The 25,151-nt window shown below is 42.6% G+C and overlaps 1 protein-coding gene and 1 pseudogene across 1 annotated transcript in view; both read right to left on the bottom strand.

The window, feature by feature from the left end:
* The window catches only part of LOC125096200 (phospholipid-transporting ATPase IB-like), a 659,532-nt gene that overhangs the window by 296,372 nt on the left and 338,009 nt on the right, over positions 1–25,151 (bottom strand). The window lies entirely within an intron of this gene.
* LOC125096618 (uncharacterized) lies at positions 7,577–7,694 on the bottom strand (annotated as a pseudogene).

Genomic DNA, 25,151 nt, shown 5'->3' with positions numbered 1-25,151 from the left:
AAGCCACAACACTTATTCATTAACCAGATTCACTAAATGCTTTTACTAATTGGACTCCCAAACTTCTTTATTCCATATAGAAAGTTCTTATGACAGAAAAGTAAGTTTGAAGACCACTGGTCTAGATCAATAAGTCTCAAATTTTAAGTGAGTATCAGAATCACCTAGAGAGCTTGTAAAAATAGAGTTTTTTGATTCAGAAGTGTACATTTAATAAGCTCCCAGGTGATGCCGACGCTGCTTGTCTCTGGACAACACTGATGTAGTTAGCACTGACCTGGACAAGATCACAAGAGCTCACTGGCTCAAATGTTTTAATTAGCTAGGTAGGCTTACATTTCCCTAGCATAAGATACATGTAAAATTTTCATGAAGTGACATGTAACAATGAGCAGAACACTGAATCTCATCCTCTTCTTTCAAGCTTTGTATAGGTAGGTTCTTCTTTGCTTTTAACCCCCAACTAGTGAGTACAAAATAGGGTTGGAATTTAAAACAGTCTTCCAATCTGAGTCTCATGTAAGAGGCTGAGAAAGAGGAAGTACTAACCAAAAATGTGGTCTACAGGACTTTGTACGTTTTATTAATGACACAGAAACCAACGACTATGATTTAGTTAATGAAAAATTCGATTTTCCTGTTAACTTAAAGAGAATATCTTTATGAAAGCGATCCTCTTTCCTTAAAAGAATCAAAATATTACACCTTTTATCTCATAGCAGTCAATAACCCTAAATGTTTCAAAAATTGCAACATCTTAAAAAACAAATCTCAGTTTGCAGATAAATGAACACCTAACAGAGAGATCTAAAATTTAAAACCAATCTGTTTAATAAGTGCTTCTATGGTTGACCAACACCCGTTCTGACTCCTGCATTCTTTCCTTAGACACATTTAGCGCACTGATGCAGGGCCAGTTGTCCAGGCCTCCTGGACAGTTTTAGCTTTCTGGAACATTCTATCCCTGTGGTCTCACCCAAAATGTGTGACTCTCTCAAATTTGATCTCATACCTCAGTTCTTAGTGCATCTCACCATAGCTCTAAGCTCCAAAAGCAGATAATGTTGGCAGCTTGGGACAGTCCCCAGAACAGAGTGGCAGATAGGAGGCTTCAGGTTAGACAGGGCGGCGAGAAGGTGTATCTGGGCAAACCCATATGTACCTGAGGCTAGCTAATGGCGTAGGCACAAAGAAGTGAAATTTAAACTCCCTCACTCAGTGGTTCTCAAATAAACTTAAGTGCTCCTTTATTATAAAAATGTACATATAGAAAAGGAGCTACATTCTACATGAGGAAGCTGTAAGAGATGGTGCCTCAATGCCTCACAAGATGTAACTGAAGATGTGGTCCAGGTTTAATTTCAAAAACACAGTGCCTGACCAAGAGGCAGCCTCACAGGGTTGGGCTGGAGCAGAACACAATCTCAAAAGCAGAATGAGTGGCTATAGAGGGAAAAATCATTATCCATGAGATAATGGGTTTGAGGGGGTAGCACCATACACCTAGTTGCTAAATGAGCAACATACACAGACGTTGAGGGATGAGCGAATCTGGCTTTGGTTGGTTCAGCAGTGAAAGGTTCTATCCTACCTCAGCATCTCCTCCAAAAATTGAGATGTTATGGAAGGATTTCTCTCCATCCTTAAAAATTTCAAACCACATTTGATTGGCAATATAAGGGATGGGGTTTCCTACAAAATGTCGCATGACTGAAGCTTTTATTCTTTCCGCAACCTTATAAAAAATCTGCCTCATCAAAGAAGAGACAGGATGACAGACCACAAGTGGGTATATCATGGACACCAATGTTTCAAGAACTGATCCTGGAATTATTTAACAGGTTCAACTCTTTCAATTAACTCAATGTATGCAGTGTAACGATTATACTCATTATGGGGTACGTGTTTGTCTCCCTCACCTTCCCCTTCCTTTCCTTTTCCATCCTTCCCTCTTTTCCCTCCTTCCCCATCCCACCTAAATGCCAACCCAGTCATTTATATGGCAGACATTCAATAAACAGTGACTAACTACCAAAGTCATGATTCTAAGATGAACTGTATCTCTAATCATAATTATGAAGAATAGGAGAAAATACAATTCTACTTGGAAATGGGTTAACTTTCTTTCTTTTGTTTTTAAAGATTTTATTTACTTATTTGACAGAGAGTACAAGCAGGGGGAGTGCCAGGCAGAGGAGAAGCAGACTCCCCACTGAGCAGGGAGCCCAACACAGGGCTCAATCCCAGGACCCTGGGATCATGACCTGAGCTGAAGGGAGACACTTAACTGACTGAGTCACCCAGGTGTCCCCATTAACTTTCCTACAAATGGGAACAGCTATTGGTGTGTAATTCTGAAAGACTAGTTCTACTCAGAGCGGGAGACAGTGAAAGCAATACACAAACAATGGTGCTCCTCTGTGAGCTCTAAGTTTGTCACCCATGGAAAGGAGTTGGAAAGACCTCACTATTCCTGTGGTCTAGGGATGGACACTGTTTGCAAACTTCCTGACTGAGTACACCAGTGGCCTTGATTCTGTTTTCTACTAATATCCTTAAAAACATTATAAGCTTATTATAGGTGTCTTATGACAGCTCTTAATGACATGTAAAAGCAACAATCCTTCGCTTCACATAGGGCTCTCCTGGGAAGGGCTATCACATAAGCCTGGGCTGCTTTCCTCTGCCTCATTCGAACCTCATGCTTTGACTACAATAAGCCAACAGTTAGCTCCTGAATATCGTTGTGCATAAGCACTTCGAGGGCTTACCACACACTGGCTTACCAAGTCTTCTCAAATGGTCTCAGGGACGTAGGGCAAAGAAATCATCCAAACAAATTCTTTATATTTAAGTGCCTCCCCACATATTTGCACCTTGCACCATGATTTCAGTCCTATATCACCTTCTATCACAGTCTCGAATACCAAGGTACCTTTGCACTAGCAGTAACTTTTCAATACAGTGTCTAGCAGAATAAGCATGTAATTTGCTGGCGGAGTGAAAGGATGGACCTAGATCTCACTATTGGTGATACAAGCCTCATGAAATAGTTCGGAACCCTGACGTGATCCAGCCACCCTTGAGAAATACAGGGAGCAAACCACAAGAGCTACTTAGCAGCTAACTGAAGAGCCCAGACGTCCTGACGGTATTGCTTATTTTGGGATGTTCTGATGACATTCCCTGCGTGAAGGCTGGCTCCCTTGGGTTACACTGCTGGCACAATGTGACATGTCTGACTGTGCCAGGTGAGGGATGGGGAACTGGTAGCTGTGCTGTCCTCCTGCTTTGTATCTTGGTGGTGGAATTCCAGTCATTTTAGGAATTTAACACATCTGTTTGAGTATATATTAAATTCAAATTGCAGAAAGCTGAAAACTTCCGTAGCATCCTAAAAGCACAAAGATTATTTTCAACATTGCATAAGGATTCATTTTTTTCAAAAATACTAAGCTTAAATGTTTCCACCCTGCAAAAGAGACCTCAGCTTTCAGAAAGAGGAGATGAGCTCTCCTTCACACTCTGTCAAAAAGGGGGAGGAGAACGGAGGGGCAGTTAGGCGGGCTGGAAGCGACAGAGTGTGAGAGCTTTTTAAAAATACTATTTGTATAAATTGGCCACTATAACAATACACTAACAATTGCTAGTAATAATTTCCTTGTTGGTTCAAAGGTTCACTGGACTCACCCAATTTAATACTACAGTCTTAAGGGGTCACTGATGATCTCAGTGTTACACACACACACACACACACACTGCACAAAATGTGGTCTCGATTCTCCTACGTTTTAGTATCAAACCTTGAAAAACAACCTTGCCAGTGTCTTAATCAAAGTATTCTACACTTTTATGTTGAATGCATTACCCAGGATTTAAATATGAATAATTTTAGACTAGACACTAGTAATCCAAAGTCACACGTATATGGCCCCTAAATCTTGATTTCAAAATCCAAAAAACTTCTCAACAAACAAGAATTCTGGGCAGAGGCAGGGGAGTGCAGGGAATAAACCCGAATGACCAATTTGGGGATGAGGCTCTCTATTTATCACTGATCTTAATTACTATTTGACTGGTGACTGCCTTCACCGTCCTGTGAGCCTTCTCTTCTGTCCAGCCTAGGAAGCAGAGACCAGCCATTGCACGGTCATGAGCTGTGAGGGAACCTGATATTCTTCATTCACTGAACAAAAACCTTATAACCTGATCCAGCCCGTGCTTTGGCCGTAAATGCTGCCCGCGCAGCTGAGGCTTTCAGAGTGGCTCTCTGAGAAAGGGAGGACACCCTGTCTGCCCGAGATCAGTTTACTCCACAACCAGAAAGGGCTCACTTTGAAATAAGTATCCCCTGCTTGGGGGCTCAGAATTTATGCATCTGTACTTGTGTCCACGACAATTTTATTGCATGTCCAGGAAACAGAACAATTAGAGTGGCGCTCCTACAGGAGTCTAGCTTCTGAAAACCTAACATCTCCACTAAATGATACAGAATATATGAAGATCTGGGCAAACACATTTGATGTAAAAATTTAATAGGTCATATGTTGTGAATTACATACGGGTTTATATTCACTGAAGTCAACTAGCTATAGTCTGTTTCTTCCTGTCCTAGGCTGAAAAGAAGGGCCCAGACTAGGAAGGCTGGGATTTAAATAAAAGATATTAGATCCTTCTGTTCCCAGGCTGAAACAGGGATTAGAATAACACATTTAAATACCTTAATGTTTTTAGCACAAAAAGCATTAATTCGATACTCTGCTTCCTTGAAATGCTTTATTAAAGCCCCCCAAAACTCTCTTAGGAGTGTCTGCCTTCCTTGGAGTTAACATACATTTATTGTTCTCCACTGCAAATTTCACTAGTATTTCAAAACAGTGTGCCTGGCCTCTGCTGTGGGGACGGTGGGAATAGGAAATAGAACTGAGAGGAAACCTGAGAAGGCTTTGAGTTTTGACATTTCAGAGCAAGCTTATGGCTCCTTCAGGACTAGGGATCATGAGCTCATGCACCACTGAAAATAAATGACGACTAAGACGCTTAACAGAATGATTTTAATTAGACCTGACCTTCACCTGTTGCAAAGGTCACCTGATTACCAGTCCAATAAGTAAGCCAAACTGTAACTACCTGTACTCTCGAAAAAGTGGGGCAGCCTATCTGCCTCTTGACCTTCAGCTGGGGCCTGATCCAAGCAACCCAGAGCCCTAGAGAGGCACAGGGACAGCAGTGACTGATGCCATGTGCACCCACTCTCTCAAATTGGAAAAATCGAGAGTGGAATTTGTTATGTGGAAATGCAGAGAAGTTACACAGAGTACTTTCTTCCAAGAATCATATACCCCTTCTCAAACCTAAAGCCTGTGGATAATAAGCCACTAATTCTTGATCTCAATAGCAGGAAATGATAATGCTTTTCTGGAGTCACATTTGTCTGAACCCATAGAATATACACCAAGAGTGAACTCTAATGGGAACTATGGAGTCTGAGTGACATGTAGGTTCATCGACTGTAACAAATGTACAGTGTCGGGGGCGGAGGGTGGATGTTGATAGTGGGGAAGGCTCTGCATGTGTTGTAAAATCTCTGTACCTTCTACTCAATTTTGCTGTGACCTAAAACAGTTCTAAAAAATAAAGTCTATTGGGGTTAGGGTTGGGGAAGCAACAGTATTCGACCATTGCCAAAGCAGAACATGAGAATGACTCCTACTGGTTCTCTACATCTGCTAAAATCCTGGACAGTGACAGAGAAAGACTGACGGACATTAGGCAGATGGGGCAAGAGGGTCTGGTGGGGGGGGGTGGGGTGCAAGGATGGGCACAATGACTATCCATATGAAGGTCTGTGTAAAGAGAGAACATGAGCCCCAAGACACTGTGTACCCACCAAAATAATCAATCATAACAGCTAAGTATAAGAGTAGTCAACTTAATCTACTGCAAGCTTAATTTGTAACTTGCTCTTCTAATTGATTAAGACTATCATAATAGCACTTCTTTGGACAGAGTCTGGTCTGAAATATTGCTGGCTGTGTATTTCTGTCTCCATAATTAGGCTATTAGCTACCTGGTCTTAGGGATTTCTTTTACTCATCTTTAAAACCTGTAGCACCAAATACAATTGTTAACAAACAAATGTCTGTTGAGCTACCCATTTTTAAGCGATTGCTCTGGACTTCAAACACAGCTCTCCTTGGGTTCTCCTTCTTAATTTTAATTGTTTTCATTTCACCCTCAAGAATATACTTACAATACTAAAGGAGTAATGATCATCTTTCAGTTTTGATCAAAGAAAAAGGTGGATTAAAGCATTTGTTCATTATAACGCCTGTTCAGAGAAGCCCAAATCCCAACCTTCAAGTCCACCTGGTAGCTACACTTTTCAGAGTAAATTAATACGCCAATCAGATTCATCAGGTTACCGCCTCCCGTAAACAGTAGATACCACACCTAGAAATCAAGCTTGCCATTTATGTGGTTTGATAGGCGGGGTCGGTGCTACCAACACCTGCCCTGTTCACCTTGGCTGGCAGCTGCAGTGGACAAGTGAGCAAGATCACACTGCTGTCTGGGCAGAGAGCCTGACGCTGAGACAGTGAGGAGATCAGAACCAGAGCTAGCTACATACAGGCCTGCTTGCATTAGGGCTACAAAAGGGGAGTTCAGAATGAAGAAAGCGCCAACCAAGAAACTTCAGATGTGACAGTCAAGAAATACAATGCAGAAGGTGAGACATGCCTAAATCTTGCAGTTATACCCACCTCACAGTTGACAATGGGAGTCATCAACCAAACGGAGCCTCAACTAAGGGAATGTGTTAGGAGAGGCTACAAGCAGTGTTATAGCAAGCAAAGTTAGAGTGAATACCCTCTTTTTCTATTTCTCACACACAAATGCATAGTATCTCATTAAGGTGAATTGCTATACTCTAGATAGAATCTAAAGCAATGATACCTTCGGTGTTAGAATTTTTCAGACAACGTAACAAAATGACCTGTCACCCACTTAGTGAGCCGTTTCCAAGGCAAAGTGACAAGTGCTCGCCAGGCCTTCCTTTGGGCTCCAGGGACACCCAGGTGATAAAAGCATGCACTGTGCCCAATGAAGCTTTTGTTTGTTTTTGTTGTTTTGTTTTTGCTTTCTTCCCTCCCAATCCTATGGCCTACACCCAGATTCTATTACCTGAGGTCCAAGGTGACCCCAACCTACATGTGGGGAAAGCCTTTATGATCCTGTGGGTTGCTAAGAAAATCCTACCCTTCTTACAACAGCCCCCCACCCACTTCCTCATCCCACGGAGAGCTGGTTCTCTTCCAGGTTTTCGGTGTGCTCTGTGTTCAGGCTGTGGAGGAGGGAGGATAGAGCTCAGCTGATGACCACGTGTGATCAGAGGAACATTCAGGAGGGATGGTGGGGAATGCTTCATGTGAGAGAAATCCACAGATAGGGCAGAACTGGCATCCTTGCCTCTGCTCATATAGACAACCTCCCTGGTTCTGGGTTCTTGCCTCTATGACCAACACCGAGGGTTTCTAATGTTTCTTAAGCTCTAGAACCTATACTGCTTTCTTTAGAAAAAACGGAATGCTTCATAAATTTGTATATCATTCTAGTACAGGAACCATGCTGATCTTCCCTGTATTTTCCATGTATTTTTCCAATTTTAGTATATGTGCTGCCAAAGTGAGCATTCAAACTTAAGCTCTTAAGTTGAAAGCAAAAACAATATTTTGTTATTTTACAAAAATAATAATAGTCAAAAAGGAGCAGCAGCAAGTGCTAATTTAACACACACCACTTACTCATCAGTAACAGAGCTATGTGCCCTCCACACACTGGCTGATTTAATCCTCACTGCAACTCTGAGAAGTCAGGAGCATCACCCTGGCCAACTCAAGGACGAGAAAACTAGGCTCAGAGTGGTTGACACAGTGTGCCCAAGGTCATGTAACCTAACAACTGGCTACAACAGGACCTAACCACAGCTTTCTCACCCCAGGTCTGCCTGCTCAGCCACCCCGCTCTACTGGAGGCTACTGTGCAAAGACCCACTTGAGAAGCTCCGCCTTGTTCTGCTGCACAGCCGGGCTGGGCCAGCCCAGGCTGGGGAACAGAGCACATGCAAGGGATCAGCTATGCCCAGCACTATGGGAGGCCCACAAAGTTACCTGATCCTGAGTCTCCGTTCTCGCTTTTGACTTGTTACTGTCCCCACTGCCACATGCCTCATGGAGACCAAATGCACACTAAAGGTGAGCAAGCATTCTGAAAGATGGGGGGATAATCCACGTCTTGGCTTCTACTTGATTCAGATTAAGTGCCCACCACCCCTGATCACCATCCAGGCTCCATGCTAGTCCTGGCTAAGAAGGTCCTCCCCCAAGTTCCTGGCTTCAGGGCCTCCTAGGGTTTCCTGAACAAGAAACAGCAGAGAAGAAAATTTTGCCTCGTGTGTCCCACCCTCCCTCAAAGTCCTGTATCAGACTGCTTTCATGTAGAACTTTACATAATTTCTTTATATACCAACCCATGAAATTGCATACTAATTCACACTAACATTCATACATACTGAATATGAATGTATGAAAACACAAGTAAGACTGTGAGTTCTTGCAGGGTAAAGATTACCAGTCTTCCGTTTTTAATTGGTCATGCATCCAATAAAGTGCTTGGCACATCATGGCGGCTGCTAAGTTTCCCTCCACGGATCACGTTGCAAGAATAATAGAAGCAGTTCTGCTAGATGCTGTGAGGGAAATGGAGCATGTGGAGGTTTGGAGCAGCGAGCGAGTGGGAACAAAGAACAAACAATGGTCAGCACACCTCTCTTAGAAGCTTTGTCCCTGGGCGAAATTGGGAGTTAAAGTGGGGAAAGCCTGCCTCTGCAGATGGAATTGTAATAATATCAGAGTTTTGCTTGAATGGTTAGAACTGTGTAATTAGCTTAGTCTGTCCTCATACCCTAATATCAGGTCAGCTGTTCTTTAGAATACATTACAAACACCAAAAAATGTGCAGCCGCCGTAAGCATGATCTCCCCGTGATCAACAAACACGGAAGCACGATTCTTTCTCGTTTGTGTACCAGAAATAGTTTTTCCTCTTACTCTTGTCTCTCAAAGTGAAATGAAACAGTAAACAACTCAATAGGGATACAGTTAATAAAATAGAAGTCCATAATCCATTTTACTCTTCCCAAAGAAAAGGGACAGAATTGATAAAAGACAAATTTCAAACAAGCCTAACTATGTAAAATAACACCAATGAATAAGTCAAACACAGAATGAACCCCAGGTCATGATCCCAGGGTCCCGGGATAGAGCCCTGCATCAGGCTCCCTGCTCAGACGGGAGCCTGCTTCTCCCTCTTCTGCTCCCCCTGCTTGTGCTCTCTCTCTGTGTCAAACAAATAAATAAAATCTTAAAAAAAACAAAAAACAAAAAAAAAAACAAACTACCCCCTCCAGCAGACGACCATTTTCAGTTAACCTAAAAATCCCAGTGAAATTTGTCATTATGTATTCTCTTACATCACAGATGATGTGTTGCTATAGTAAAAAATAAAATCTAAAAAACACTTTATCTCTGAAAGGATGATTAAATATTATTTTTAAAAAGTTAAACTGGGCACCTGGGTGGCTCAGTGGGTTAAAGCCTCTGCCTTCAGCTCAGGTCATGATCTCAGGGTCCTGGGATCGAGCCCCACATCGGGCTCTCTGCTCAGCGGGGAGCCTGTTTCCTCCTCTCTCTCTGCCTGCCTCTCTGCCTACTTGTGATCTCTGTCAAATAAATAAATAAAATCTTAAAAAAAAAATAAAAAAATAAAAAGTTAAACTAAAACCTGAACTTGTTTATATCTGTTCTGCACAAATTTTAAAGATAAGACATCTCTGCCTACTTTTTGACATCAGACAATTCTCCAGGACACTCTACTTACCTGGGGCTTTATGAGAGCTCCAAAAATCTAGGTAAAGTTCTTTTAAAATTTAAGATATTAATTTTTACTCAAAGAAAAATATTTTCAATATTATTGAAAAGATAGTTTTGGCTGACTTTTACGAAGCTAGCTATATATATAAGCCATTAAATCAGATTAGTAAAAGCTCAAAAAAAATCACATAGGGTTTCTTCCATTTGAAATATTTAAAACTTTCCAAAGAAGCAAACAGAAAGCCACTGCTTCCTGGAAAGATAACAGTCTGTTGGGTCTGGGCAGGGAGCACAGCACTGAGCGTGTTCTGTTTGACTTGCTCTCCGATAATCCGAGCAGTAGAAAAGCAGACGCCAGGCCAGTTAGTTGAATAAACCACCAATACTCTTTGTCAGCTTTCTTTGCACATTCTGGAACTCTTTATTGGCAGGTAATGAAGTTCAGGTCATTAATAGCACAAAGGAAAATATATTGAATAATCCAGCCACATAGACTGTAGCAAACTAGCTAACCAATGTAAATGCATCGGGCAATTAAGTTAGATTTGTAACGATAGCCTGACGCTTTCGAGGTGCTACAGCACCCGATAAGGAGGGGGCTCTCAATCTTGACAGAGTCAGATGGCGTCGGCGGTGCGCCTAACAGCTCTTGGAACAAGTCAGACACATGTGAGGCTAAGTGCAAGGGGAGTGATTTCTTTTTTCAAATCCTTGAGTGAATGAAGGAGAGAAAAGTATGCGTGAAGGCTGGCTTAATACATGTTAATGGTCATTAGGAAATAGCCATTCTCTATTTCTTCCAGATGCTCTGTCAACTAAGGAAACAGACTTTTCTTTAACTCTGAGGGCTAAGTTTTGACACACATGGTGCTTCTCTCTCTCTCTCTCTCTATTTTTGGTGTGTGTGTACACCCACCCACCAAGCACAGTGGCAAAGGAGACCCTTCCCACACTCAAGGAGCTGCTTCTCTCCAGAACATTATCCCACAAGCCTCAGGGCACTGCCAGTTCTCATGACAACATGTCTCCAAGACAGAAGCTGGGGAACGTCATCACAGACATGGAGAGACCATCTCTCCATCTGTCCATGCTGAGGATAATTTTTTCTCTGTGCTCCGCCAACAAAGGCCAGCACCACACTCACTGTTTTGCAATATACCCCAATGTTCACCTCAATACTGGCGCTTGGCTGGCACTCAGAGAATATCTGTGGACCCTCTTCCCCCATTAGGATGAGTCTCCAAATTTACAGCGACACATGGCTCTAGGAGGCAGAGCACTGTATTCATTAAAGGGAAGGGGAAGTGAATACACAACCAGAGTGTCTGGCCAACACTCCTATGAATCAGCACTGAGCTGGGCGGCTGAATAAGCTAAAGATGGTTTTCTGGCTGTGCGTGTGGGTTGAGCCAAAGGCAGCTATGGGACCAGCTATAGGACCAGCTATGGGACCTAGGCATTTTCACTCAGGCTGCAAGTCCCAGTGGGCATACTCTAAGTCTGCCTGGGACGCCCCTTCCCAGATTTACCTGCTTTTTTGCCCATACGGAGTTCTTAAACGTGCTGGGGTCAGTACCGGCTGTTCCAATAAGAGCACTAAGTCCTGTCTATGCACCACTCCAGCCAGCTGCACTTCAGGGGGAAACTGCTGGAACCCGAGCGAGCAGCTGAAGACACACTGGAGGCTGGTGAGTCCGCAAAACACGAACCCACAAACAAAAACACAACAGAACGAAAACAAAAGCGAAACAAAACAGAAAACTGTAGCTATCTTCCTCCGTGCTAGTGCTGAGAGGAAAGGCAGGAGATGGTGGGCCAAACCGACCAAAGAACAGCCCAGGAGAAGGGAAGAGCTTGAACAGAATTTGTCAAAAACTAAATACAACAGAAATACACAAGTCACGTGTGGGTCAATCAGCACCCTACCCTACTACCAACACGCCTAGACAGGGTTGCACGTAGCCTCTGAACAGGCAATCAACTGCAAGAACGTCTGATAAGAAAGTAGACGGGTCAGTAGACGCAGTGCTGGGCCACCGACGGCCCTGAGAGCACCATCCCTAAGTACCACACTGTCAAGAACGCCATAGATCTAAACTGTGTACCGCGGAACAGGGACATAGGTCCACGGTGTACCACTGAATGAAGACAGCAGGCGGAGAGACTGCACGCCCAGCGGCGTCGGTTTGGGACAGGCAGGAAGGAGACACACACGTGGACATGCCGAGATAGAAGTGCAGGAGAAAACGACTGAGAAAGTGGTTGCCTCTGACAAGCACAGATTTAGGTGAATTATTCCTTCCCTTTTGTTCTCTGTGTTTCACATGGAAGATAGGTATTACTAGGTATTATCAGGAAAAAGCAAGTAAGTTCTTAAAAACAAAAGCCGATTACATACCCTTTGAGACCTTACTCAATTGGATTCCTCTTTAAAACCTTCATGGCCACCTTTGCCCTTGAGCGTAGCCATTGGGGTTCTGTTACACGGTAGGATATCTACAGGCTCACAGAGTTAGGCTCCATGTTCTAAATACCAAAACACAGGGAAAAGTCCCGCAAAACAAGAGGCTGATGTTTCTTGACACCCTGCCTCTATGCCTCCCATTCCAGGCACCATCTCTTCCCTATAGTCTCAGCCTCACTAAACATCTGCTGATGAGGCTGAATTCAAAATAAGCCAAGGGGGTGGGATTAACTTAGTTCCCTCCAAATAAATATGGAGAAGGTTGTAAGAGACTCAGAAACCTCCTTCCCTCCCCAACCCCAAATCAATCACACATAGGCAGGAGGCTATGTTTCACCAGGAAAATGTGGAGTTTGTGCCCTGAAGACAGCAGGGCTGGTTGTGAGCTCACCAGCACCCTTGTGCACAATGCCCCTGAGCCTCTCTCAGTTTTCCAGAACACTGTGACTCAGGCCCAAAGCTCACTTTAATTTCAGACCCTGCACAAACAGAACAGCAAATTCTCAGCCTTCAAAAACAGATAGAGTGCTGGGGCACCTGGGTGGCTCAGTGGGTTAAAGCCTCTGCCTTCGGCTCAGGTCATGATCTCAGGGTCCTGGGATCAAGCCCCGCATCGGGCTTTCTGCTCCACAGGGAGCCTGCTTCCTCCTCTCTCTCTGCTTGCCTCTCTGCCTACTTGTGATCTCTCTTTCTTTGTCAAATAAATAAATAAAATATTAAAAAAAAAAAACAGAGTGCTTCTATGTTACTTTATCGAACCACCAATGTAATCCCAAAAGGACTTCTATGTTTTCCCAGATCAGCTCTTTCAAAATAGAAATTTTATCTATACAAGTAGGAGCTCTTGACACACAAATAATTATTTTTAAAGTAAACCTAGATGTCACTGATCATGAGACAGTATTACGTTTATCTCAAGTAATTCATTCTTCTCAATAATGACCGAAACTTCCTGTTTTGATTTCCTTTTCATTTTTAAAGAAAATCTGCAGAAACCTCATGGGTTTGTTGCCCTCCACTCCTGTCTACACAGCAGCCTTGCCCTACTCAGAAGGCCACTCTTCCTACTGCACTTTCTTGAATTCCTGAGGATCCCCCCCCTCTAGGAACGAGTCTAAGTTTAGTATATCACCATTCCAGAAGCTTCCCGATCACACTTTAGGAGGTGATGGGTATATGTCCATTACTTTGACTGCAGTGAAGGTTTCATGGGTGCTTGCATTTGTCCAAACACCAAATTGTACACATTAAGCATGGGACGTTTTTATTTCTACATTATACCTCGACAAAGCTGCTAAAGACATGTAACTGAAATGGACTCTGAGAGCGTTATGTCTAATGAGGCTTCTTCCTCCCAGACAAAGCCCACGTCCCATCCCTTACCCACCCACCATCCGGCCGCCCCGCTTTTCCTCCTGACCAAGCTGCTCCTCCAGCTACCTATCTCCTCCCTCCACTAACTTCTACTCCATTTTGCAGACCGGCATCAATGTCACCTCCGCCTTGGGAGAGGTCTCCACCAACCCCACCGACCCAAGCTCGCCCACCAGTCTCCTCTACGTCCAGGAGCCCCTGGTAAATCCCTTAATCAGCACACTCCACCTCATCCCCCTGAAACGACCATTTACGTGTCCGTCTTTCTCAAGGAACTACTTCCTAGGAGGCAAAGACTGTTTCCTTTTGTTCAACATGTGGCACAAACAGCACCAGTGATAATAAGAGTGTCAACTTCTAACTCACGGAAACGAATCTAGTTTCCTGTTCGTAAGAACTGCTCTTAGAACGTCCATCTTGTGGGCGTTATCATTCCATTGTCCTCTAACGACAAACACCAGTTACTCCACGTAGTTGAGATTTCAGACTTCACAGAAATTTGGCTATAGGACCCGACTGGGTTTCCACATTCCGATTTCCACACATGGAGATGGAGATGCCTAAGGGATGTGTGTGTGGTGGCGATGGTAGGGGTGGCTCTTGGTAAATGCTGAGAACGTTAAAATAAAAAGAGGAGAAAGAAACATTCTGAAAACGCTACGACCCAAACCAGAATAGCTGCTAATACAAACAGGCCCCTTCCCAAATGTAAGCGGGTCACAAGTAATGGCTCAGCTCAAAGCAGCCGCAACGATACTGTTTACTCTCCATTTGGGGCTTAAAAGCATTTTCGTTGATGAACAGGCCCCGAAGCAGAAACATCTAAACCCAGGCTAATGCCCAGCAGAGCAGTAACTTCTTTTGATTAATTTACCAGGACTGAAAGCACAAGAAAGAGATCAAACCACGTTCTGTACTTAACAATTAAACAAGCAGCGATGCCTCCAGGATGGTGTATGTCAGGATGAAAGCCGGTTGGGGTCGAATGAAAAAGCAACAAATCTCTTACACTGATTAATGCTTATAGGATTTTTTCCCCCTTCAATGTCATAACATTTCATTCAATGGTCAAACTGAAGAGTTTATATAACACTGAAAACAGAAAAAAGTTCCAAAAGCCTAAGAAAATTCAGATGTGTAGTGAGGAGAAATATCAGGTCAGTTCTTCAGAAACTTCAAAACCGTTTGGCGGAACTCTGAGGAGTCTGCTGAAAAAATCTTCCCCGTGAAATAGCACGGGGGAGAATCTCATCACCTCCTCTTGTGGAAAAATAATTTCCCTACTATGAGATTTTCTTAATTTATATTATTTAGTTCATTCACAGTGTTCCATACTATTTATTATACACTGTTTTGAAAAAAGAGCCAAAATATAGTAAAAATGTATCTCTACTTAACTCTTTTAATTGGAATTTAAACCAAATTAATGCTCAAATCACTATGAACAATGAATATGTTTATAGTTAACCCTCAGATTTTCTGAATTAGCTAAATCAAGTTTTTAGAATCCAATGACTTTCCTTGTAAGAAACAAAACTAACTTAGATACTTATAGCAAAATAACTGAGCTAGGCCAGCTAAAACGGTCATCTTGCTGAAAAGCCACAATTTTCTAATTTTAGATCCCCAAGGAACATTTCTTAGCAAATTCAATATTATCTTAATGAATTTACTGGTGTGTTTGGGGGCTACTCCTTACTTCCCTTTCCTAATTTATAAAATGGGGATGATGGTGAACGCCTTACAGGATTTTATGATTAAATGGCATAGTAATACATAAAGCATAAATCTTTAAACTCTATCATATTACCTCCCTCCCCATATACTCCACACCAGTCTATGCTAGATTATTTGCAGAGCAGTGCCTCTCCTTAGAATGCAACCCCTTGTGGCTAATTCCCCCTCGACGTCTGGGGCTCGCCTCCTCCCGTTTTCACACAGATCTCACCGTATCATAAGGGTTCCTACGCAGGCAGCCTTCAGGGCAAAGATTGTTCGGTGAAGGTTCTCTGGTATGTGGAAGACATTATGATACCCTTTACTATGTCTGCCGAAAAATTAAAATTGAATCCCTTCGTGTTTTTAAACTCTTATGTGGAAACACCACAAAATTTGGAAATACAAACCTGAAAGCTGACTCTCACTGACCTTCCCACAGTTCTTTCCCTCTTACAAAGATATAGGAGCCCAAAGAGCACACACAACTAGGCATGATTTCCTACTCAAACACTCTGGCTCTGACAGGCTCTGATCCCTTATTACTACTAATGGAGAGAATAAATGGGTTGTAGTTGAAGTGAATATAAGTTTCTACTGATCCCCATTTCTGATCTCATATATGTGCATAGAAACACAAAAACTACCATTCTAAGTCTTCTCAAAGATGGTAACATCCTCCCTTGTCAAAAACTACTTGAAAAACTCCTGGGTGAGATCAGGAAGCACAAGGAAGAAGGATCTCATTTTACAGAGGAAGTAGAGGAGCATAGCCCAGATGGAACATGGTCCTCCGTGGGCTCTGGGATTCCCCCAGCTGGAACTAAACACATCCTATCTAAGCAGCTCTGGTCACAGGGGTACTTTGAAAACACAGGCAGAAAAGCTGGAGATGATACCACAATGCTGAAGTATAGAATTAAGAAATACATGTGAATTTTTCCATAGTGATTTTAACTCTGGATGTAAAAAAAAAAAAAAAAAAAAAAAAAAAAGGCTTTCCCTTGAACCTGTTTATACAGCTCAGTCTTAAATGTACTTCTCTCTAAATAGTCTTCAGCTGGAATGGTCAGATTTTTAGCTATTGAAGAAACGCTTTGCTACTGTTGTGGGGCAGATCTATCATCTGTCCAGAAGAGAGAATGTGCTAGGAAAGTTCCCTTTCAGTACGTGATCATCAGAATCTCCAACAAGTGAGCAGCGAACATTATAGACTCAGCCTGGCTTAATTTTCTTCTAACTATAATGAAATTTCACAAATATTTGAGCAACTATAGTATACTAAGTGACCTCAAATACTTTCCTTTAAAAAGAGATCATTATGTGCACAGAAAGGGATTGTGAAAACGCCCTAGTTCAAATTCAAATTCTTTCAACGGCTTCATTACTATTTGCCTGTGTGCTGCCCTCTTCTTATTTCCCAGGTTAAATAACCAAGAAAGATGCCCAGACCCTGTCATCCATTCTGTGTCAAGTCTATGTCAGTATGCAAATCTCTACAGCCTGAATGCTTTGTACAAGTCTTCCTTGTTATCACTGAAGTTGTTTGTTTTGGGGATTTTAGTCTTGAGTGGGCTTTTACCATTAGTTCATTGAGCATGCCATTAAGCGTGCCAATTTCAGCTGAAAAAGTGAGGAATACGAATCGCACTATCTGGGTTTTAAAATCTTTTCTGAAGAATATTTGCTCTGGAGGATCCTCTTTGGTACTGAATGGCATTTTTACAAAGGTTCACAGCAGAGGAATGAGAAGTCATTCCCCTAAGATACCCAGAGTATGGTGAAAACAATGTAGGACACAAACATAGGATTTAGTCAGCCCTATGCTTGGCATTCTGTCAAACCTGGGCAAGTCTATTCTTACACTCTTTCTCTTTTACTAAAATATCCTTTTTGGCATGCGTGTGTGCACACACACAAAACACACACATACACACACACACACACCCTAAATAACCCTAGGAAACTGAACTAGAGGATGAAACTCAGGTGTGTATTTGTTTGCTTAAAAACAATCTTATTTTTAAAAGTCCTACTAGTGTTAGAAATTAATCCTGGCACTTATTTAATTCACATGATAGTCACTTCATTCCTTAAATAGGACCCCACTGCCCTATCTTTTATCAACCCCAACTTGGCTGAATTCATATTTACCTCTATGTGAAAGCGCCCCAGCACATGCCCAGTCATAGGAAAATTCCATACTCAGTCACAGGGCGGAAGTGGAGTTCAGGGCAGAGATGGACTTAGAAGAAGCAAATGAGATATTCTAAGTCCTCATGAGACATTCCTGAAAATGACGCCAGATCAAATTCAAGCATCTCCTGCCCGTTTTTTAGAACCAAAACAGGATATAAATAAAGATAAGTTAAATGGACAATTTGCTTTAAATTCTAGGCTGGCTTCCCTGTCACTGAGCATGACACTTCCCACTGAAGTTAGTCAGCTTGCAACATAACGCACATGGCTCGTCAATAGCCTCAGGAGAATAAGGGGGGAAGTGAATTATATACTATCAACACTCCCACCTAATCCCTACAATTTGCAAGCCAAATCTGAGCTGGTGGGTCCCTTACCCTAGTGCTGTCCTTCAGACACATACTCCTCTTGATCGTATAACACGACCAGAAAAGCACTATAGCTTTCTCCAAGGGTGTTAATTTCCCTTCCTTCGCACAGCCTCCTGAGATATAACTGACATGTAATACTGAGTAAGTGTAAGGCAGACAAATGCTGATTTGGTACACTGATACACTGCAAAATGATTACCACCACAGTGTTAGCTAACAACTGCCTCATGTCACATAATTGCTGCTTTTCTGTGGAGGGAACAGTGAAGATCTACTCTCTGGGCAACTTTCAAGTCTCTAACACAATACCATTAGCTCTTATGACCATGCTGTATATTAGATCCCCAGAACTTTTTCGTCTTACAATTGCAAGTTTCTACTCTCTGACCAATACCTCTCCTTCCCCCTCTTCCCCAGCTGCTGGTCACTGCCATTTTGGTCTCTCATTCTAGGAGTTTGGCTTTCTCAGATTCCACGTATAAGTAGTATCACACAGTATTTGTCTTTCTCTGACTTAATGATTTCCCTCTGTATTGTCTGCAAGACATGGGACTCTATATATATATATATATATATATATATATATATATATATATACTTTTTTTTTTTTTAAAATCTAAGGTTCTTTCCTCTGAAAACGCAACCTAGCAAAGATAAGAAAACTCCAGTATATCCCTTGGGATGAACTCACTTTTGGTTTTACAGCATGCCTTGTAAGGAACCAGTTATTACAAACACTGTCTGGGGCAGGTTACTCACAACCACAGTGGCTTTTGAAATTTCTAATCAAGGTCACATATATAAGGACACACCTGGGTTGGGATCACTAATGCCATCTGGATTCTCAGTGTAATTATCAGCTTGCTATTACCTCCTAATTGTTAATATCACTGACGGAACCGAAGTGATCTCATAATCTCAAAATATGGAACCCTCTGTGTAAAAATGAAGTCTTGCCCTTCCTCCATCTTAGTCCTTTCAAAAGGGCCAAGGAAAGTGCACTCTAAATGAAATGTCCAAAAATGCATTTGTACATACAGCATGCATTTCCCACTAGCATCTGTGACCCCACAGACCTTCATATTTGGCTGATGCATACATCTAAGGGAGGCAGGAAAGAGAAGCAGGAGGGCGAATGCAAGTATTACCGTTTATTTTACTACGGATGAAAACGGATAAGAATGAAGAAAAATAGTCTGCCTCTAGCTTCAGGGCTAAATCACATCTACTACAGTCATAGTGGTTTATAAGCCAAGGAACCGGAAAGAATTGGGCAGCTTCCCAAAAGAATTCAGACTTGGGGTGAACGGACTGCATCCCACATACTGGGGGATATTGGTTTACAAAAATTACTAAACCAGACCTACAATAGAAGATAAGTAATGATTTTAAAAGCTTCTGCTATACTATAAAAGACAGTATTTACTTTTTCTTTCATAAGTAATAGATGTAGTCACAGGATTAACTTACATCCTACAATATTTCAAAAACTTGCCTTATAACCTGCAATATGCTTTCCGAGGACATTCCATCAACGAATAAATCAACCGTTAACTCACGGTGTACATGCTCCTCAGAGGACCTTCACCTCATTCATCAATACAGGTTTTCATAACTAATTAGCATTCTCGCTAAGGTTCAGAAAAACTCCGCAACAGGTGAAGGGGATGAAATTGATCAGCTTGCTGAAAGCTTCAGAACAAATCACTGCAGAGCTCTTTCAATGGTGCTGCTTGACACCTCAAGACACATTTGTCTGATGCTTCTTTAAGCTTTTCCAGTCCCACATCTGCCAGAACCTAATGCAACTTCCACCATTACAAATGAAAAATGTGACTGGTAAATTCTGTATGTAAGAGCGAAGCAATGTTCCCAGAATCTGTGGCCACCCACAGTGGGAGCAAGTCCCATTATCTCCTGTGTATCAAGCTTATTCTCTGTGCTTCCTTTCCTGTGACCGGACCATCCGCCACTCTGCTAGAATCCTACCGAATTTCTCCCTCGTGACACCATCTCCTTTCGTATTACTCTCCTGGGGATGCCACCACAAAAATGCCATAAGCTGGCTTAAAACAGAGCAATGTATTATCTCACAGTTCTGGAGGCTAGAAATCTTACTTAGGTCAAGGGCTGGGTTGTTTCCTTTTGAGGACTGTGAGGGACAACCTCTTCCATTACTCTCTCTTGGCTCCTGGTGGTGTATATAGCAATCTGTGGCATTCCGTGGCTTGCAGAAAACTTACCCCAATTTCTCCCTTCATCTTTACATGGTGTTCTCCCTGTGTGCCTGGGTTCAAGTCTCCCCTTTATAGAAGGGGAGTCCTATTGGATAAGAGAGACAATTCAACTCATAACACCCCTACATCTTACACCTCTTCAGAAATCTTCCACCTCCCAAAATGGAACCTGATTCCCCCAGAAAAGACCCCCAACTCTTGTGTGCACTACACCTCGCCCCACCTTCCAGATCCTTGAGATTGAGAAGGACAGAAGTGGCCTTCTCTTAAACCTCCAAAGGCCACTTCCAAACACTGCTTCTTCTACATGCTCTCAAAATCCCGGGCTATGAGGTCCCTCTTCATATTCCCAGAGTGAATGTCCAAAAGATTCACCACCAATAAAAAAAGTCGGGGGAGGGGCGCCTGGATGGCTCAGTGGGTTAAAAAAAAGTCGGGGGAATTCAAGTAAGTCAAATTAGTCCCTACCTTGTCAGGCAACTATCTGATGATTAAATACATGTGTCCCTCTTTGTTATCTTCTTTAGTCTCATGGTCATTGTAGATATTAACAATGTATTTTACATGGGTAGCTCATCTTATATACCTCATATGCACATCAAGCAATGTGACTCTTAGAAATACCTCTAAGAAAGGTTGCTGGGATTTCTGTTGATAATCATCCAGACCTCCTGAATGTCTACAACAAAGAATGAGAGGAAGGCAGGCACCTGCCCTCAGGTATGGTGGACTCAGGTTCAGGCATCTCCAGAGCCTTGTCAAAGCTCTCACAGCCAAGGATGCAGATCCAGCCTCAGAACACAATTCTCCTGAGTCCTGGGTCTAGTGCCCTTCCTGCACATGTCATGACACTGAGCTCTCATTTCATAAAAGTTGCTTTTTAGTTGAGTCAATAATTAAATTTTCCTAAGCTTTTACATTTAAGAACTAAAATTTTGCTTGAGTGTATGTCTCAGCTATCTCAGGGACACTTCTATTCTGGATCCTCTGCTCATTAACTGCTGATTACTACCAAGAGAGAGCATCACTCCTAATATTTTGAGATACTAACCAACAATCTGATTTCAACTTCACACATTATCATCATTCTTAGAATATTAAATTTACATCCAGTACTCATCCAAATTTCCATGATTTTCTTAGAATCAGTTGATGTTTAAACTATTTTTTTCAGACAAACTAAAACACGAGAACTCATTTTATTCTTAAAGTTATTTTCTTATGGAAGTTCTAAAAAACAGTATGTGTTGGTAAATGTCTGCTTTTTAAAATGGATTTAAGATAGCTATATTTAAGAAAGGTGAAACACAGTCTTATGCACAGGAAGGAATACTTAAAGATTGGCTTTCTTGTTTTGGCCAAGGATTCTGAGATTCTCACATTTCTTGGCCTTCTAGGAAAAAAAATCTAAACGTCTATGTGATATAATTACCTGATATTTTATATCAATAACTGATACCCCAAGTTAGCTTACAGATTAATCCAGTTGGACTATACAGCTATTTGTGTAACTAGAAACCCCTATGGCTGAACCTCTCTTTAGCTTCTGCTTAGCAACAAATAGGAGACTCACTGTCTTTCCTGCCAACCTGGACTTGCCTACTCTAATCCTTCTTGCGGGTATTACAATGACCACCCCCTCCACCAAGCCCCACAGTGAAGCTATCTACAGCTTCTCCTGTCTTCCTCTTGGATCTTCAACCTGATATTGTCTCCTACATTTCCCTGAAGTCCATCTCTGTTAATGGACCCCACTATCATAGGATCAATTCAGACCTTCCTCCCTCCTGCTGTTACACCCCCATCCTTCCTGGTGCTTGTCACTTTCTACCAATGGCCGCCTTCTGGTCTCCTCAGCTCTTCAATAGTGAAATTATGGAAACCAAAACAAACACTGCTGTGTGTCTTCTCTGCCAAACAAGCCATCTTTTTATTGAGATGAGCAACATAGGTGGTCCCTAATGGTCTATTCATTGTCGTGTAACGCGGGGGTCCAGTGGATACTTCCAAAGATTGCTATTCTTTGGCATTTTACTATGCATTTCTTCTGTTCACTTGGATTCTGCATTTCACATTATTTTTCCCCAGTTGCGCTGAGTGTGCATTTTCCAAGCTGTATCTCATTTTGTTATTTCCTGCCCATATTTTTAATCTCCTAAAGGTATAATTATAATATTTCTGTCCTTCCAGGTTTTTGAAATCTCCTGATTTGGGATCATCTGCCAACTTCATTAACATAAGTTTATTTCTCCTAAAATAAAATAGGCTACAGCTTACAAATCCCAATAACATAAAGCTACAAGTGGTAACCTTGCCATTTATGATACATTTTATTTACTGTCTCTCTACTATTTTCCATCTGTATGGCTCTTCTCCAAGCCAAGCTGGACTTATTTTGTAGTGGAATAGGGTCAAAAAGTACTGTAAAAGAATTAAAAAAAGAAAACCTCCTTCCACTCTATACAAAGGCTGTTTTCATCTCTCAGTTTACCTAACTAGAGAGCAAGAAGTTAACAGCCGTAGGTTTCACTTTTTAAACCTTTCTGTTCCATCTTAATATAATTTGACTCAGGGAGAAAAGAATTTCTCTTGCAAGTGAATGTACAAAGTCAAGAAGCTCCATTCAGGATAAAGGAGGAGTCAGCAGGGATGTGGTGAGAGCCTCTGATGGGCAAGCAGCAGCTGCTCCCAGTGCATCCCTAAAGCTAGGGACCCATGGTAGCAAGCACCTTGACACTAGGGACCCATGGTAGCAAGCACCAAGGAGGGCGGGCACTCCCGAATTCAGGCTCCGGCCAGGAAGGGATCACTCAGACATCTGAGAGAAATCTGGATGATTTCCTTCCCCTCCTTATGTGAATGATGTGCATGACCTCCAGAAGTTCGAGAGAAAAAGGGAGAGTTTTTACTCACCACGTGCCACTCTCTTGCCCTCCCGTGCTCACCAGGCAGGTAAGACAAGTCTACTTGCCATGATGAGCCCAATTACCAGTTCGCTCATTTACACCAGTTGTAGACTTTGAAAGTTTTGTGTTTTCATGTTTCTTTTTAAAAAGGAAACCAGTATTCACATATCCTGTGCTGAACAGCTGTAACAGATGCAGCCTTATCTTGCCACCTCATTAGGAGAAACAAACAACTATAAATCTTGTATTACATCCAGAAAGTTGTCAGCTTGAAATAAAAGCTGGCAGGGATCCAAGTGCCATGAGCTCCTGATTCCAGTCTTTCTGCCTGTAGTTCTTACATATGTAAATTGAGAAACTGTTAGCAGAAGCAAGCCAGCTAAAAACAGATGTGTTTAGGGTACACAGACACATTCAAGGGGCCCCCCAGGCCTGGCCCTCTCTCCACCCTTCACCACAAATCCCTTCTCCTTCCTATTTGTGTCCTCCCCCAACACCCACACTCTCTGCCTCCCCACCTTCCTCCCAACACAACACATTTTTATCATTTACTACTGGCTAAGTTCTCATGCCCAGCCATGGTGGTAGACCTCAGAATGGAAATACAGGATATAGCAAAATTCCACAGCCCTGCAACCTTCCTAAAGATTAAATCATAGCCCCTATCGGAAAAAAAGATGGGGGAGGAGGAGGCAGAGACCATCATCTCAGACAAGGCATTAGGAACATCACACCTATGTTCCAGATTTGGAGCCAGTGCCCCTCTACTTGTGAGAAATCTCTGGGCTATGGGAGTTTAAATCCCAGCCTGCCACTTACTCTGGGCCAGGGCGGGGGTGGTCATCTTGGACACTACTCGGCTTTTCTCATGGCTACGATGGAAACAATACTTCTGAAATCAGAGGGCTGATCCACAGATTAAATGCGCTAGCACTCCTGATGCTCTTGGCCCAGGGGAGGACACAGCCCTCAGACTTAGCAAGTGGTACCGTTATTTAGGGAAAGTGTTGTCTGGTCTCTACAAATGAACATTATCGTCCCTACGGGCAGAATCTGCTGTAGGTTACTTCTAAAAGGGAGGTTCTACCTGCGTACTGGTAGACCAACAGCTAACTCATTCTTCTTGGTCAAACCAGAAAGGATTCTCTTAACTTGGGATTTTACAAGATGATCAAAAGACCTGGCTCAGGCCCAGGTGGGCATAGTTTTTAAAAATTGCACACAAGCACAAGATGCAAATTTCTGAGTGTGAGCTTTGTCTCAGGCTTAAGTAATACCCCTTACCTTTACGAGAGTCTGTTTTCCTCATATTTCAATGTGGGGTAAAACCCATGTCCTTACTTGCTCATACTTCATTCACTCATCAAAGTGCTTCTGCCCCTATACCCACCAAAACTTCCCTCCTGCCTGCTGGAAAACACGACATCACTGCCCCAGCACTTAGGTTATCTCAGTGGATTTTGACCCACACCTCTAACACTGAAAATCTCTCCCCACTTTGCCTTGATGGGAATCTCATTTTTTGGTTTGTCTTCTTTTACACTTATTGGTCTGCAATCCCCGCGGATCTAGGTCTGGCATATCCACACAGCGTACACTCTGATCTACTCCTATGACTGACTACAGTCTTCATGTTGAGAACCATCTAGACCAGGGGTCAAATCCAGCCCACTGCCCATTCTTGTGATGAAGTCATACTGGAACACAGCTACCCATATGGTCCACGGCTGCTTCTGTGCGACAATCAAACTGAGATGTGGAGAGACCATGAAGCCTGGGATATTTACAGTCTGGCCCTTCACACCCAGCCCTTAGTGTAGGTCGTGTCCCCAGTCACAGCTGTATTTGTGACTCCAGCTCATCCTACAGGCCATGTCTCACAGGCTGCTCTCCAAGTGTCTCCAAAGTGACGACTCCACCTATCAGCATCTCACCCCCATATTGTACTCAGAG

The sequence above is a fragment of the Lutra lutra genome, chromosome 3, assembly GCF_902655055.1.
Source record: "Lutra lutra chromosome 3, mLutLut1.2, whole genome shotgun sequence".
NCBI classification, from domain to species: Eukaryota; Metazoa; Chordata; class Mammalia; order Carnivora; family Mustelidae; genus Lutra; species Lutra lutra.
Note: the sequence above shows the minus strand (reverse complement) of the source record. Positions and strands in the feature narration are given on the sequence as shown.